Source organism: Silene latifolia, chromosome 6 (genome assembly GCF_048544455.1).
Source record: "Silene latifolia isolate original U9 population chromosome 6, ASM4854445v1, whole genome shotgun sequence".
Lineage (NCBI taxonomy): Eukaryota > Viridiplantae > Streptophyta > Magnoliopsida > Caryophyllales > Caryophyllaceae > Silene > Silene latifolia.
The window spans coordinates 25803855-25809854 of NC_133531.1; the positions used below are offsets into that span (position 1 = coordinate 25803855).

Below are 6000 nucleotides of genomic sequence, written 5' to 3' on the forward strand. Positions count from 1 at the left end.
GTAATATATTCACCACACTAACATTGTTTTTCAATGTGGAACATATAACATATTAAGAAGTACATCATCTTTAATACTCGTATGTGCAAATCATATGAAATCTATACTCTAATGAAAGCATTTTTTTTTTACCAAGAATCTAATTATATTATTTTCATAATTTTTATAACAACATTTTTTTGCCAAATGAAATGTCAAAATTTTTATATAAAAATTAGAAATTTCTCATGAATATAAAATAGGAAATATACATATTATAATAGTTAAAAGATTCTCCACTTTATTTTTTATGTAGAAAATAATATTTATGAAACTTTCCAAAATTAATTGTTGATGATGTGGACGCTCTAGAATCGCTCGAAAAAACTCTCTTTTATATATAGATATAGATTATTTTATTTTAAGGAAATTGAACATCTTCTAGTCTTCTATAAATATTTAGGAAAATTATCAAGCATCATCTCTCTTTTAGTCTCCTTGAAATTGACCATCTTAATTAATTATTTTATTTTAAGGAAATTGACCATCTTAATTAATTATTTTATTTGAAGGAAATTGACCATGTTTTAGTCTCTTACAAATGTTTAGGAAAATTACCAAACTTCTATATAATTTAATTTTAACCCAAACTATATAATATTTGCATTGAGATCCCTTAATCGGATCCATCACACGGTGCTATTGATTTAAAACTATATAGTATAATTAATTTGTATAACTTTCTTTAATTACATTGAAGTCCCCTGATTTCTGGATTTAATATATAGTATTGAAAGATCATGACGAAAACAGTTTTGTCATCATATACTTCTCTGATGCAGCCACATCCGCTGATGTGGCATCATAATTTACAAGCATTATAAAAAAAATCTGTTGGTATTGATTGTCAACGTGATTATTGTGGAAATTCCACAAAATGTTCATCAGATATCCTCTCAGATAGAATATCACCAAAGTCCACAAACCTGAATCCATATTGAGGGATGGGTAGATTGTACACTTCTCTAACAATTGTAGGATATGCAAAATAGATGCGAACTTCCCCAGAAGTTGCGATTTCAGCCCCCTTAATTGCATTCACGGTGAATCTTGACAGTTTGTATAAATGTCCCTAGTTGATTATATTAGTTGCTTGATTAGATTGTCCTGTAAATTATACAGTAGTCATTATGGTATGTTATTTAACAGTACATGATTGTTTCACAGGAAAAATGTGTCAATTAATGTTAAAACATGTAATACCTCTGCATCTAACAATAGCACCTCTAACGCCAAAGTGACCTTGTACCTCGTCTGACAGCGTGTTGTTATAAAACGCGACGACTGAAACATAATTCATTTCGACGGTTCATTTTATCATTTCTAAAACCTAAACTCTCTCTCTCCCCCCCCCCTCCCAGTTCTCCCATCTCACACTACACATCTTCCCCCCAATTCTCTCATCTCACACTACACATCTTGGATAGCCTTGGACACTAATTCGGGAAGGGAGACGGTCTAAGCATGAGGTCACCGAGTCGGGTTTGTCGCTGCCACTAGCATCGGTTGTTCTTCAAGGTGAGTTTGTGATTAATTAACACTACTAGGAGAATTGGCTTTAGCGACCCTTTTTTTATACCTTTTGCAATGCTAAATAGCGCCGCGAAGGGTTTTACCGACGCTATGAAAAGCGCCGGCTTTTCCTATGCCGCTAGCACTTTTAGCGGCGCTATTTTAGTGCGTCGGTAAAAATGAAATATTAGCGCCGCTAAAATTGAGGCACTATAGAAACTGATTCAGTGGCGCTTACTAGCGTCGTTACCTGCTAGTGTCGTTTTAGTAGTAAACCCTCATAATCGTGCTTGTCTACCGTATACTCTCATTACACATTTGACCGATCACAAAATTCTAAACAAATAGCTTTCACATTAAAAATATACATATTTACATGAATTTATCAAAAACTGATTTCATTCAATATAAAAAATGGTGTTACACAAATTTCCAACTCTATATTAAACGAAAATAAAATCGAATCTAGGACTTTTACACTGATATCAGTTACCAGGCTCTAGGTACTAAACTATACGAGCTTCTATTCATCAAACCCCCTGACCAGAAGATTACTACTCTAAAACTAAATGATTGTTATGTTAAGCTACATTACACTGCTCCTATTGTCAATTTTGTTGTCGTCTTATAAACATTCACCTGCAATAACAAGTAAAAGAGATAAATTAGGACATATGAAGGCTAAACATAAAAAAACTAAGTAGGAGAACACCTATTGTGTTCTCATAATAAACTGAGAGGTTGCAAATACTGAACGACCGTCAATGTGCAAGTCAAGTAGAAGAGTAGTAAAACCTGTCAAAAAAGGCTTTCTCGATAAAGTAATAAATTTGACGCAAATATGTTCTTCGTGCCAAGTTTCTCTTGTTTGATCCTCCTGCAAATTATAAATAGAAAATCCCCTATTTATTACCCATCCACAACTGAAGAAGCTAACTACGGAGTATACAACATCTACCAGGAAAATATGACTAGCTATAATGTTACTTGAGGAAGACTTTACCATTAACATCGAGTAGTGTAATCTTTATTTTCTTGGATTACTATACTAACTTATCATAAGAAAATACTCCATTCATGTCTGTTAAAAAACTGATAATCCAAGAATAATTAATTATCATTCCATTTCATAGCTAGCAGCCAACACCACCAAAAGCTCATATTTTATTCATTCAAAAACCAATTGAAATAAAGAGTTTGGCATGCCAAGATCACCTTCAATATAGCTATATTGAACGGAGTTTTTAGACTGATCTATTGAGTTATCACCTGCGAGACAAAAGAGTTATCATATTCATATAAGTAACATTATAACATTCTATACGGAGTAAGAGTATTATACAACCACCATTGTTTTTGGTCTTTACTAAACTTTTTCAATCAATTGCACATTTTACCACTGCACCTCCAGGTCGAGAAGATTTTAACTTGAAGTTGATTATTCTGCAAACCTGCAAGTTTCATTTTGATGAAACTATTAGGCTAAACTTCAATTTCCCCAACATGTCATTGTATGATTAAAAGAGCTTATATTATCCCCAAATTACAGGCTATGATTATTCATACATAAATGTCTTCATCATTGAAATTAAAATCCAATTTGATTAATAAAAGTAGAACTAAACTCAGATCCACATATCATCAGCTTCAAATTCAAGCAATTCGATTTTACCCAATTAAGCAAATACCTAATCAAATTTGTATTAAACTAGAGCAAAACAATAGTGAATAAATTTTATGTGATACATAAACGACAAGATTCTCAACTCATTAACTATAATCGTCTAACAACATAGACACATATAATCGAATTGTTAACCCGGAAGAAAAGGGGAAAAAATCAAATATTTAATACGAGAAAAAAAAAACAGTAGAATCAAGATCCAAATTGAATAAAAGGGATAGAGGAGGAAGCAATTCATACCTTATACTGTGATTTTTATTAGAAGTTCGATAACTTTGGTTGCGATTGTGACTGAATCGTTGCATATATGAAATATGGGTGGAGGTTTTCCTTTTTTTTTTCTTTTTTTTTGAGAAAAGATCGTTATCATTAATAAAAAGTCATACGACATATACAACATATTCAAGTTTCAATCTGGATACAAATCGACATACCATGTGAAATAAATTCTTGTTCAAAGAATGAAACATCGCAACATAGTCTCTATCATCGATTCGCCGCAAAAGGCTTTCATCCATAAGAGGGTCTCCGAATCTTCCTTGACGAGTATCCATTTCTTCTGACGTGATTGATTGTAGCCATGAATCGGACAAAATATGTAAAACTATATAACGATCTATAACAACGCTGATCTTCTGCCGACTTATTAGAAAACTGCAAACGAACCAGAAAACGAAAGCTCTCAAACTAAGAGAAGGACACCACCGATAGACGGGGACAGAGCCCTCAGAAAGAGAGACGAAACAAAAACGAAAGCGGAAATTAAACAAAAACATAAAGGAAACAAAGCGGAATATAGGAACAAAATCGAAAGCCACCGCCTCCCTACCAAGTACAACCCACACCACCACCAGATCCAAGCACCACCCTGCCACCCTGCCACACCACCTCAACAAACTCGTCCGATAAGACCCGAACAACCCACATACACCACGCAGACCGAGAGGTGTTGTAGGATACGATATGGAGTCTTGCTTAACGTGGTATGATGGATTCGTTTTGTAGATTTGCGAAAAGGTAGGGTTTTTCTACTCAGTTGACTGTGTACTTGATTTGAGATTGATTGTGATTGATTGTATAACCATGTTTCATTGGATTGAAATTGGTTGAGATTATATTGTTGATTGGTATTGTTGTTATGAGACCATTTTCGGGAGATGGTTCCAACCCTATGTTCGCCCCTTGTGGCTCCCGTCACAAGAGGAATGTGCACATTAATGATTTAGGTTCGCTCGTTGCGATGAGCGGGGATTAGGTGGGCAAGGTTGCGGTCCCCCACTGGCGGTGAGGGTTATCTGTTGCGATGAGTAACCTGGCAGGGCTACACACTTAGGTGTGTAGTCGGTTACTGGTTACTAATGGAGTTTGGAGGATGGTACTACAATTGGATTGAATTGTATTGGTTGTGTTTGTGATTTCTTATCTTGGTTATGCAGTTGACTAACCCCGTTTATCGTTTTGAAAACTGTGGTGATCCATTCGGGGATGGTGAGTAGTTAGTTTAGCAGGTATAGAGGTATTGGATGTTGATGTTGCTTGCGGGATATGGATGGGATCGAGTCATCACGCTGTCCAGCTAGCTGCCGCTGTCACTTATGCTTAGTTGTGCTTTTCAGTTGTTTCGGAGTTGTATCCCTTGTGACTATGTTTTGTATAAACCGTAAGAACACATTTAATAAACGTTCTGTTATGGTAATGCCCCTTACTTATTGAGGATGATATTGTTAAGACTCCTTGGTAAGTGGGGGTGTTACACAAATGTTGTAACTAGTGTTTGTTGTTTAGGTAATTTTTTTGTCGAAAAGTGGTTACATTTGTCTGTAAGAGCATCCGCAAAGGTGGGGAGGTGCCTTCCCATATGCACTTTTTCTCCTCATATGGGGCTCCTCATTATTGCGCCAACCTCCCCAACATTTGGGGTTCCTCTACTTTTGGAGGAGCTTCCCAAATGAAAAAGTGGGCCATGCTCTAATAAATAAATAATTGTTGGGGTTCCTCTACTTTTGTAGGATTATTTAGAGCAGAGTAGAGTCGAGTCGAGTCGGGTTGGATGAGGTACATTTGAGTTTGTAACTTCAAATCTATTTAGCGTGGTTGTTTTATCTTTCTCGTGTTTAGTTTCAAGTTTAAAAAATTATCTTTCTTGTCTTATTTTCGGAATTAATCAACTTATTAACTCAATTACTTAAAAATAAAAAATACTTAACAATACAAAATTAATTATCAATGTAATTAACTAATTAAAATTGGTAATTGAAATCTTAATAATCGATTTATTTAACAAATTCTAATCATCCATGTCAAATATAAATATTGTTGGGGAACCCTATTGTTGCAGAGATGTAGTTATGAAATAGGGAGGGTAAATGAAAAAGTTAGTGAAAAATGAGGTGGACGAATAAGAAAAAGAAAGAGAAAATATGGGGAGCCCCATTGTTGTGGAAGCTCTAAATGGGTCGTATATTGCTCATCCACTACTACAAATATAGGCAATAACAACGCCCAATTAACAACGCATATTAACGCATTATATGTAATACCGTTGTTAGTCAGGTTAGTATATTTTGGAGCAATTCTATGAAAAGTAATAACAACGGTTATTTCTTTAAAACCGTTGTTATTAGTAATCACAACGGGTTTCATTTTAGAACCGTTGTTAATAGTTGAAAAGTTAAACAAGGGTTATTTATTTAAAACCGTTGTTATTACTTTTAACAACCGTTTTTTTTGCATATAATCGTTGTTATTACTTTTAACAACGGTTT

General features: G+C 34.5%; 1 long non-coding RNA gene across 1 annotated transcript; it reads right to left on the reverse strand.

The window, feature by feature from the left end:
* Positions 1-1932: 1932 nt before the first annotated feature.
* Positions 1933-3579, reverse strand: LOC141658674 (uncharacterized). Its single transcript, XR_012549343.1, has 4 exons — positions 3476-3579; positions 2767-3002; positions 2347-2428; positions 1933-2190 (listed from the first exon to the last, which is right to left on the reverse strand). It is a non-coding gene; the product is annotated as an uncharacterized LOC141658674 (long non-coding RNA).
* Positions 3580-6000: the final 2421 nt, after the last annotated feature.